This window comes from Monodelphis domestica, chromosome 3 (assembly GCF_027887165.1).
Source record: "Monodelphis domestica isolate mMonDom1 chromosome 3, mMonDom1.pri, whole genome shotgun sequence".
NCBI lineage: Eukaryota > Metazoa > Chordata > Mammalia > Didelphimorphia > Didelphidae > Monodelphis > Monodelphis domestica.
Genome location: NC_077229.1, coordinates 75831001 through 75843498, shown reverse-complemented (window position 1 = coordinate 75843498; position 12498 = coordinate 75831001).

Genomic DNA, 12498 nt, shown 5'->3' with positions numbered 1-12498 from the left:
GTGTTGCAAAAAATAAATTCTGTAAGTTGAATTTGAAAAACATGAAGACCTACTGCCTGGAGCACACTCTGCTTTGGAGGAATGACACCTGCCCTCATGGAGTGCTCATGAAGAAACATGAAGCAAGACATATAATACACAATATTACAAGATAGGCAGGCACATATGGAGATTACAGAACAATGCTGTGTGCAATCCTAGGGAGAAGGTTGTCATCAAGCAAGGGGACCAGTTCATGACCTACTGTGTGCAAAGTATTGAGGGTACAAGGAAAAAAAAGCAGTTTCCCTTGGGAAGCTTACATTCTACTTTGGAAGGCAATGCAGGTAAGTCAATTCAAGGTACTAAATGAGAGGGAACAACAGCACCCAAGGGGATCAGGAAAAGCGACATGGAGGTGGCCTCTGAACTCACACTTGACAAATAGGATTCTAAGTGAGGGAAGGTAAGTAGGGAATGTGTTCTAGGAAGAGAGGATAGTCTTTGCAAAGGCCTGGAGGTGGTAGTTCAGAGAATATCTGTTGGAGAAAGCTTCCTGAAGAAAGGAGTATTTGAATTCAGGGTGGTATTCTAAGAATGAGCAACCTAAGCAAAAACTGGAGTAGGAAAGTGATGGGGCCTATAAAGAGGGCTGGCAAATTTGTCCCCTTTGTTTGAAGGGTGAAGGGGAATAAAAAGTGTAAGGACAGAAAGGTACTACAGCCCCATTTTTCAAAGGACATGGACTACATACAGTATGAAACTGCATATAATGTCAGATATTTTCCATATGTTGGTTTTGCTAATAGGAATAGGTACTAGACTTGTGATTTCATAGATACAAAAATCCCAGGGTGAGATTTCCTTCTATCCATGCAGGGCTGCCTCTTCGTAGACTCTAGCTGCTTAATGGCTGATTGGCACAGGCTCACACAGTATGTATCAGAAAAAAGTTGAAGCCAAGTCTTCCTGGCTTCAAGCTTTTGACCCACCACACTGTTCTAGTGCCTGGTTTTGCTGAACTGGTTATGTTGGGTTTAGTTCTTTTTTTAAGGGGATGAGGGGAGAATACATTGGGAAATGTAGATGTTAAAAGATAGCAGCACAATATGTATTTAAGAGAGGTTATCACTAGGATTGTGGAAGACCTTGAATATTGCACATTTACATACAACTTGGGATAAATTGGGGAGTCCCTGAAACCAAGCAGAGGAAATACAGGCCTTCTGATATCACTATAATATAGATCACATCTACCTAATCAGTCTTCTCATCTCCAAATTTAAAACACCCCTAATTTCTTCAACTAATCCTTGTATGCCATGAGCTCTGATTTTCTTCCCAACCTGGTTGGTCTTCAGTTTGTCTACGTCCTTCCTAGAACATGGACATGGAATTGAGCAGATATGATCATTTGAAGGCAGAGGACAGCAGGACTCTCACTACTTGTGGACTGAACATTTTCTTTTGAATGAGGGGCTAATACATCACATTAGATTTTTAGACCTAGTAAGCCTCACATCTGACAAATATTGAATTTGCACTCCACTCCCATCTTCCAAGGCCTTTTTTTCCCCATACAAATTGCCATCTAGCCCTCACTCCCCCAATTTGAACTTGTGGCGTTGATTTTGATATGCCAAGTGTAGGGCTTTACATTTATTTCTATATAATCTCTTATTAAATTTGGCCCATTGTTCTAGCCTGTTAAGATTAAAATTCAACAAACATTTGGATCATCGCACTCATTCTACATATTAGCTACCTCCTAGCATCCTGTCATCTGTATATAGAATATGCCATCTGTAGCTTCCAAGTAATTGATTTCCTTTTTAAGGAAAGTCAAATACGAACTGAAGTAGAATTCATGAGGGATCTCCCTCCAACATGACATGGGGTCAAGAATGATTTTTCTTTTGGCCATCCTTTTCTGAATCCACCTAACTACATTCTTCTAAATGATTTTCCCTAAAAGAAGATAGAAATGCTTCATTGAAATCTAGGTATGAGATAAGTAGACATAAATAACACAGATATGCATGTGTGTGTGTGTATATATATTTAGAATTCCTCTCATCTCCCAGTCTAGTAAATGTTAATAAAAGGAATGTCTGGAATGGCCTGTTCTTAAGGAAGTAAATCTGTCTCAGCTTTGTGATCACTTCCTTTTCTAGATGTTCACTAGCTACCCTTTCAATAATGGAATACTGCCAAAATTCACAGCAAAGTCCACTGGACTATAGTTTACACACTACTTTCTACTCTCTTGAAAATCAGGACAATATTTGCCCATCTCCACGCATGTAGGACTTATCAAAAGGCTCAGGAATCACATCTGCCAGTTCTTTGAGCGCTTTGGAATGTAGTTCTGGGTTCAGTTATTTGAATGCATTGGGGGAGCTGTTATAGTGCTTTCATGCTGGCTCCTAGAAGCCACATAATAATTAAACGATTCTTTCTCTCTGTCCATTGTCTTCCCCTCCTCTGTCAAGCAATGTCCCTAGCCCCACTTTGATTCTCTCCCAAAGTACCTAAACACAAAACCATTTTTGTTGTCATTAGCAACCAGTGTGTTTCAAACCAGTCTGACATCAATCAGTCTTACAAGATTGTACCGCAATTTTGTAGACATCCTTTCGATGTCTTTAAAAAAAAAAAAAACTTTATTTACTTGTGAGTTCCCTGCGCATCCACATTGATTTGGTAACTCCCTTTTTTCTTCATTGGAATTTTTAACAAGATATATTACAAATTACACATAATAATTTTCAACATGTTTTCTGAAGTTATAAGAACTAAATTCTCTCCCAAGAGATGGTAAGCAAGTTTATCTAGATTATACATACATTCTCATGTGAATCATTTCCATGCTGTTCATTGTTATAAGAGAATACTCATATAAAACCAAAACTCCCCAAAATAAAAACCCATATAAATAAAGTGAAAATTGTATGTTTTGAACTGCATTCCAACTCCAACAGTTCTTTTTGTGGAGGTGGATAGCATTCTTTGTTATAAGTCCCTCAAGGGGCAGCTAGGTGGCTTAGTGGATTGTGAGCCAAGCCTAGAGATGGGAGGTACTAGGTTCAAATTTGACCTCTCAGACACTTCCTAACTGTGTGACCCTGGGCAAGTCACTTAAAACCTTTTGCCTAGTCTTTACTACTCTACTCAGCCTTCTGCCTTAGAGCCAATACACAGCATTGATTCTAAGATGGAAGGTAAAGGTTTTAAAAAAAAAAAGTCCTTCAGAATTGTCCCAGATCATCGTATTGTGGAGAGTAAGACTTTCATAGTTGTTCATCCCACAATATTGCTTACTATGTACAGTATTCTGATTCTGCTTATTTTATTCTGCATCAATTCATGTAGATCTTTCCAGCTTTTTCTGAAGTCACCTTGCTTATCATTTCGTACCACACAATAGTATTCCATCATCATCATATATCACAATTTGTTCAACCATTCCCCAACTGATGGACATTCCCTCAATTTCCAATTCTTTGCAACCATAAAAAGGACTGCTATAAATATTTTTGTACAAGTAGGTCTTTTCCCCCACTTTTTTTCTATCTCTTTGGGCTACAGATCTAGTAGAGGTATTACTGGATCAATTTATAGCTCTTTGGGCATAGTTCCAAATTGCCCTCCAGACTGGTTGGATAATTTGACTTAGTTCTCTATGTATTTTAGAAATGAGACACTTATCCAAGAAATTTGTTATAAAAATTGGTTTTCCCATTTTGTAGTTTCCCTTCTAATCTTGGTTACATTCGTTTTGTTTGTACAAATTTAATTTAATTTAGCCAAAATTATTCCTTTTACATCTTATGATGTTCCTTATCTCTTGCTTGGTCATAAATTTTTCCCTTTTCCATAGATCTGCCAGGTAAACTATTCTATGTTTCCCTAATTTACTTATGGTATCACTATGTCCAAGTCATATGCCCATTTTGACCGTATCTTGGTATAGGGCAGTTATGACAAATCTATGGCATGAGTGCCAAAGTGCTTTCTGTGGACATGCAGTTGACCCCCCCCCCCAAGTTCATTACTAGAAAGGCAGAGGGATTATTCCAGTGGAACTGCCCCCTTCTCCCTCTCCACCACACCTGAGGACTTTTTTTTTTCACATCACCGGCTCAGCAGCCCAATGGGAGTACACAGTGGGTAAGGTGGGCAGCTCACAAGTGGCAGAGCTGGAAGAGAGGGGAGTGCTCAGATTGCTTCCCTCCCCTTCTCTATACTCACTGAGGCCATTCCTCACTTCACCTATCCCTCCACCCAGCAGCTCATTGGGAATACTTCCTCCCTCTCCTGTGTGGAGTAAGGGGGCAGGAGCCATGCTTGGCACTTGGTGTGGAGGAGGGACACAGCACATGATCTCTGGGGGAGGGCAGGCATGGCACTAGGTCTGGGAGGTGGGGTAGGAGCAGGGCCTGGCATTCTCTATAAGGTTCACCATCACTGGTATAAGTGTGAGATATTGGTCTATTCCTAGTTTCTGCCATACTGCCAATTTTCCCAGCAATTTTTGTCAATTTCATCCCCAAAGCTGTGATCTTCAGGTTTGCCAAACACTAGATTCCTAAGGTCATTTACCCCATATCTGTTCCACTGGTCTACCATTCTATTTCTTAGCCATTGGAATGGTTTCTTTTGCATTTTCATAATTTCATTATTGATACTTTTCCCTTTAAGTTTTAACTCATTGATTACCTATCCTTTTGATTGAAATATATTCTTCCAAAGTCAAGTATATATTACACTAGGTTTCCTTTCATTCTCAATTATAAATTCTGAGATGATGTGATTATTGTCCCCTCATTCCCATCATTCCTAGCCATTCCTAGTCCCTCTTTCTGGATAAGAATAAAATCCAGAAAATAGCAGTTCTCATCACTTTCTCCACATTAAAAAAAAAAGTTATTAAACCAAGGATATGTTAACCTATTTTTGACAGTTCCAGTAGATGCCCAGCTATCTTAAGTCCCACACCAATTAGTCAAAAAGCATTTATTAAGAGCCTACTATATGCCACTCACTGTGCTAATCTCTGGGGATACAAAAAAACAGTCCCTGAACTCCATGAACTCACAGTCTAGTAGGAGAGACAGCAAGCAAACAACTCTGTATAAACAAGATATAGACAGGATAAATTGGAAAATAATCAACAGAGGAAGTTGCTAGTATGCAGATCAAGAAAGTCTTCTTGCTCATTCCCCAATTGACACATGGACAAAGGATATAAAAACCAAGAGATTTTAATGAAGAAATCAAAACTGTTAATAAACATATGAAAAATGTTCTAAATCACACTTGATTACAGAAAGGCAAATTAAGTTGAGTACTATCTCACACCTATCAGATTGGCCAATATGATGGTAAAGTGATAATGTTGGAGGGGCTGTGGCAAACTTGAGACACTAATGAATTGTTGGTGGTGCCATGAACTGATCCAACCATTCTGGAGGGAAATTTGGAACTATGCCCAAAGGACTATAAATTGCCAGTAATACACCACTAGTAGGTCTGTGTCCCAAAGAGATGAGGAAAAAAGTGGGGGGAAAGACCTGTTGGAACAAAAATATTTATAGCAGCCCTTTTTGTGGTTACAAAGATTTGAAAATTATGGGGATGTCCATCAGTTGGGAAATGACTGAACAAATTGTGGCATATTACGATGTTTAGATACTATTGTGTGGTAAGAAATGATAAGCAAGGTGACTTCAAAAAAAGCTGGAAAGATCTACATGAACTGATGCAGAGTGAAATAAGCAGAACCAGAACGTTGTACATTGTATAAGGGTTAAAATATTAAAGGGTTGGACTAAATATATGAGAAATGTGCTTGCCAGTAACAACAATACTGTGGGATGATCAACTTAGCTACTCTCAACTATACAATGATCCAGGACAATTCTGAAGGACTTACGACAAAGAATGCTCTCTAGCTCCACAAAAAGAACTGTTGGAGTTGGAATGCAAAACAAAGCATGTATTTTTTCACTTTAGTTTATCAGGGTTTTTATTTGGGGGTTTTGGTTTTATATGAGTATTCTCTTTTAACAATGAATAGCATGGAAATGTTTTGCAAGATAATACATGTATAATCCAGATAAAACTGCTTACTGTCTCTTGGGAGAGGGAAGGGAGGGAGACAATTTAGTTCTTATAACTTCAGAAAACATAAGTTGAAAATTGAGAAAATAAAATATCTTTGAATTTAAAAAAAAAAAGAAAAGTTTTCTTGCAAAAGGTGGAATTTTAATTGGGACTTGAATGAAGCCACGGAGGTCAGATGAAGATAAAGGAGAGAATTCCAGGACATCCAATAAAAACCATCCAGTCAAGGGATGAGTGTCTTATATGAGGAATGCAAGGAGGCCAGAATAGATAGGATTACAGAGTATATGGTGAAGAGTAAGGTTTTAAGAAGACTGGAAAAGATGAGGCCAAGTTATAATGAGTTTTTATTTTTTTAAGTAAAATTGATACATTTTGTTTTTACATCTCCAAAGTTTATCTCAATATCCCTTCTTCCCAGAAAGTCATCCCATATAACAAAAGAAAAAAAAAGGGAAAAATAGCAAAAATTGGTCTGCATCAAAAAAGTCTTTAAATAATATGCACTATATAACACCTATGTACTGCCTGCCTGTGCAAAAGAATAGAGTGATGGCATCTTCTTATATCTATTCTTTGAGGCCATGCTTCAACAGACATTTATTATTCCCTGCTATGGGATACAGAAATAAAACAATCCTGGCTCTCAGGAGCCCAAATTCAATCAGGAAAGGCAGGGTTTCTGTATATTGATATTGAAAAATATAAACAAAATTAATATTAGTTAATTTTTGAGAAGAGGCACTAGCACCATTGTGGAGGAATCCAAAAAAGCCTCATAGATTTCACCTCACATCCAGTAAAATGGGAAAGATGGCAAAAGATGGGAGTTGTCAATATTGGAATGGTTGTGGAAAAATAAACTTGGTGGAACTGTGAGTTGATCCAACCATTCCGGAAAGTAATTAGGCTTTATGTTTTTTAAAAAGTGATTAAAAGATCCATACTTTTTGTCCCAGAGACCACATTACTAATCAAGAAGGTCAAAGACAGTAAGAAAGGACTCTTGGGCACCAAAATAATCATAGCACTTTTTGTGGTGGTAAAGAACAGGAAATAAAGTAGATGCCCATTAACAAGGGGACTGTATAAACCTTTTCCAAGGATTAAAAAAAAAAAGTAATGCTAGGATGGTACAGCTAGATGGCTCCTGGACTTATGAGGACCTGGGTTCAAATCTAGCCTCGACACTTCCCAGCTATGTGACCCTGGGCAATCATTTGACTAGGCCTTTGCCTAGTCCTAATCTTTCTTCGGCCTTGGAACTAGTACTCAGTATTGATTCTAAGACAAAAGACAAGGGTTAAAAAAAAACCATAATTGGGAAATATTTAACAAAATAAGTAATAGAATGCAAATTTTAGATTTACTCCACCCTGCTTAGTCTTTAGAATTTTAGCAACCAGGAATGTATACACCTCCACTTAAGGATTAAGTGGGGGGGAGGAAGGTCTATGACCCAAGTGACAAATCAGAAAAAACTGACTGACCCCCTGGGCTGTCCAAAGCCAAGTTTAAGCCACCATTGGTACATGTGAGACACAGGAAGTGACATAAAGAACTGACTTTATGGGGGCAGCTGGGTAAGCTCAGTGGATTGAGAGCCAGGCCTAGAGATGGGAGGTCCTAGGTTCAAATCTGGTCTCAGACCCTTCCCAGCTGTGTGACCCTGGGCAAGTCACTTGACCGCCATTGCCTAGCCCTTACCACTCTTTTGCCTTGGAGCCAATTGGCTCCAAGACGGAAAGTAAGAGTTTTTAAAAAAATGAAGTAAAAGGAACAAGAGAGCAATATATACAATGACTCTGATGTACATTGAAAGAAGCATAAGAAAAAACAATTGTGTGATTTTATTGGCTGAACTTCCCCCCTTCCTCCCCTTGCTAAAAAGAAATGAAAAAATGTACCTTCTCTCCCTTCTTTGCTGAAGGAAGGGGTCCATGGGTGTGGAATACTGTATAAACTTGTCGCATATGTGGCTTAGTTTTGTTGAAATGCTTCCCCCCACCCTTCTTTTTAATTCTTTGGCACGAGACACCACTATGCGAAGAACGTAAAAACAAAAGATCTTAATAAAATTTGACAAAGAAAAAGGTCACATGTAGTAAGTGGTGTTTGAGCTGACTTTTGAAGGAAATGGGATTCTAAGAGGTAGCAAGGGGGGACTATATTCAAGATATGAAAGACATCTTGTGCAAAAAAAACAAAAACATGGAAGTGATGCAGAGCGAAAGGAGCAGAACCAGGAAAACATTGTACACAGAGACTGATACATTGTGGTACAATCGAAGGTGATGGACTTCTCCATTAGCGGCAATGCAGTGTTCCTGAACAATCTGCAGGGATCTAAAAAAATACTACCCACAAGCAGAGGATAAACTGTGGGAGTAAAAACACAGAGGAAAAGCAACTGCTTGACTACAGGGGTTGAGGGGATATGACTGAGGAGAGACTCTAAATGAGCACCCTAATGCAAATACCAACAACATGGAAATGGGTTTGAATCAAGAACACATGTGATACCCAGTAGAATTGCGTGTCGGCTGTGGGAGAGGTGGGGGGGGGAGGGAAGAAAAGAAAATGATCTTTGTTTCCAATGAATAATGTTTGGAAATGACCAAATAAAAATGAAAAAAAAATGAAAAAAAAAACATGGAGACAGGAGATGGAGTGTGCTGTATAAAGAATGTAACAAAATCTACTGTACTTTGGCTAACCCATAGAGTAAGTGAAGGGAGAAAATGTACAATAAGCCTGGAAAGGCAGGAGTGAAGATCTCTAGGTGTCAAGTAGAAGAATGTGTATTTGAGCCAAGAGGTAACAGGAAGCCACTGGAGTTTATTGAGTGGCAGGGGCAGACCTATGTTTTAAGAATCTTGATTATTTGAAGTACCCTGGGATGCCATGACCCCAGCTGGCCTCCTGGCCGTTCCTTGAACAAGACACCTTCTGTCTTCTGATTCCAGGCATTTTCACTGATTGTCCTCCATGCCTGGAGTGCTCTCCCTCTTCATCTCCATCTTCTGGCTTCCTTGGTTGCCTTCTTTCAAGTGCCAGATAAACTCCCCATCTACAAGAAGCCTTTCCTTGATGATTCCTCTTAAATTTAGTGCCTTCCTTCCATTATTTCCAATTTAAACCATTCTTAGCTTGTTTGTACCTAATTTTTTGAAACCTTTACCTTCTGACTTAGTGTCATTGCTAAGACAGAAGAGTATCAAGGACTGGGCAATCAGGGTCAAGTGACAAGTAGGAAGTGCCTGAGGTCAAATTTGAACCCAGGTCCTTCTGACTCTATGTCCACTGTGCTTCCTAGATACCTCTGTTCCTAATTGATTGTTGTCTCCCCCATTGCACGGTGAGCTCCTTGAGGGGAGGAACTCTTTTATCATCTGAATCATGCCCAGGTTTCTAGTTCTCTCACTCCTTCTGTCCAACTAGTCTAAAGTAGGATTCCATGATGATATTATTCATCTCTTCTGCCAGTGGTCTTCCTCCAGATGCTCTTTACCATGCATCCCCACCCAGGTTCCAGGATTCCCTAGTGGGAGTTTGCCTTCTTACTCAATACGACTCATGCATACCTTTTGTTTCTTCTACACCTTTTGAAATTCAGGAAATCCAATCCCAAATCCACCAAATCTAGTCCCCCTGTCACCCTGGTCAGGAAATGTCCTCCCATGGCTCACCTGAGTATCCCTGTTGGTAGCTTTAGCCCACTTTCTGTCGTCCCAGTGAAGATGGTCACCCCCTGCTTTCTCATTCCGAGAGGATTTGGGCTTATATTCCCAGGGAAAAGAAAAATAACTAAAACTTAAACAAAACAGAGTAAGCACAAGCTCCAAGTCTTATCGATTTATAAACATCAGAACTGGAAAAGGAACCTTAGAACATAGATTGTGAGAGCTAGAATAGCCACTGGAATGTAGAATGTGGGACAGAGAGGTGAAATAGTAGCTAGTACAGTGGATAGAGCACTGGTCTTGGAGTCAGGAAGACCCGAGTTCCAATTCTACTTTAAATACTACCTGTGTGATCATGGGCAAATCACTTCCCCTCGCATGGGTCTCAGGTTCCTCAATTGTAAAATGAGGGGGTTGGACTTGATGGCCTCTAAGATGCTTTCTTGCTCTAGATCCTTTATCAGAGTTGGGAGGACCCTTAAAACACAGAATATGCCAGTCCTGGGAAGGCCGTAAGGACATAAAAAGTCAGAGTAGGACCCTTAGAAAATAGAACCTAGACAAGAATTCTAAAACGACCTCATCTAACCCCCTCATTTTACAGATGGACATTTTTAGAGAAAAGAGGGATTTGTCAGCACAGGGTTACTGAATGGGCCAAGACCAGAACCTGGGTCTCCTGACTCCCAGCCCAGTGTGCTTGCCACCACATAGAGACAAAGGCTTAGATGAGAGTAAATATTAGGGCAGGATTTCCTGGTGTAGGATCCCCAGTGGCTATAGAACATCCTGCCCTTCCTCCCCACACCAGTGCCTCTTCCTCCCCTTATGGGTTCCCCCGCTATTTCCCTGCCCCACCTCCAGCCCCATCAATCCGTGAGAGGCTGCTTGAATCAGGGGACTGTGGCCTTCAGCCGCCAGATGTGCACAGGTGAGGGGCTGGTGGAGTGGAGGGGGCTAAGGAAGGGGTTGGAGCTCAGGAGGTCACGTCACTGTTGGGCGAATCGTTCACTATGTTGTAGAGAGGAGGGTCAGATTTAGGCTGAATGAAATAATCTCCAAATTCCCTTCTAGAGTTCAAGTTCTGTGATTCTGTGAGAACAATTCATTGACTAAGAAGCGATAAAGAACACTGGGTCCTGGGTTCAAATCTAGATTTTGCCGCTTAGAACCTGTGTGACCTTAAGCAAATCACTCAATTTCTCTGGAACTCAGTTTCCTTACCTTTAAATTAAGATATTGGACAAAATGACCTCTCAGGTCCCCACCAGCTCTAAGTCAGTGATCCTTTGACTGCCCTTTAGAGGCCTTGGGTTGGGGGAGGGGAGGCACTCCCACAATGGGGAGCCTGGAAACCCCAGTGCTTTGGCAGGCCCAGTAGGAAACAGGCAAATAAAAGACGGAAACCCAGTGTAAGACATCTCTGCTCTCTTCCTCTTCCTTGGAGCCTGAGAAGAGCCATAGATGGAGGTGGGGGTGGGGACTGAGGGGAGGAAAATGGAAAAAGAACTGGATTTTGGAGCCAGAGCATCCAGTCTCAAATGCAGGTTCTCCTATTTAATAGCTAGCAGATTTGGGGCAAGTAATTTTTACTCTGCACTCTTTTTCCACCTGGAAAAATCAGGGGTGGAGAATAGACTAAATCAACTGCCCTTAAACCTTTTGGTTTCAAGACTAAAAAAATTTTTTTTCATTTAACTTTTTTTTTCAATTACATGTAGCAACCATTTTTGACAATTTGACAATTGTTTTCTGACATTTTTGATTCAGATTCTCTCCCTCTCCCTCCACCCCTGAAGTGGTAGATACTCTGATATAGGTTTCATTAAAAGCATTCCTCAGGGGATAGCTGGGTGACTCAGTGGATTGAGAGCCAGGCCTAGAGACAGAAAGTCCTGGGTTCAAGTCTGACCTCAGACACTTCTGGCTGTGTGACCCTAGGCAAGTCACTTAACCCCCATTGCCTAGCCCTTACCACTCTTCTGCCCAAGATGGAAGGTGAGGGTTTTTAAAAAAAAAAATTCCCCACACTGTGACAGAAAGCACATATCACATATGATAAATTCATAAAGGAAATAAAGTAAAGTATGGTATGCTTTAATCTGTAATCAGATTCCAACAGTTCCTTCTTTGGTTTTGGGTAGGATTTTTTTTTTTATCATGAGTCCCTTGGGGTTAGTTTGGAACATTGTTTTGTTGATAATAATTTAGTCCTTCACAGATGATCATTATAAAATGTTTTTTATTGTATATACAATGTTCTCCTGGTTCTGCTCACTTTACTTTGCATCAGTTCATATAAATCTTTCCAGGTTTTTCTGAACTCATCTAATTCATGATTTCTTATGGCACAAGTTTTCCATTACAACTATATGCCACATTTCCCCAATTGATGGACACCTCCTCAGTTTCCAATTCCTTACCACCATGAAAAAGAGCTGCTAAGAAAATATTTTTGTACAAATAGGTCCTTTTCCTTTATTTCTGATCTTTTGGGGATATAGACTCAGGAGTGATTTTGCTGGGTCAAAGGGCATACATAGTTTTATGGCACAAAGAACCCTTTGTAATCTTAAAAATTACTGAGGACCTTCTCAAAGAACTTTGGCTATGTGGGTTATATTTCTTGATATTAAATTTTAAGAAAGGCAGATGTCTTTGTATTATTATGAAAATAGAAGAAAAAAAGACCTTGCAAGCTATACCTGAA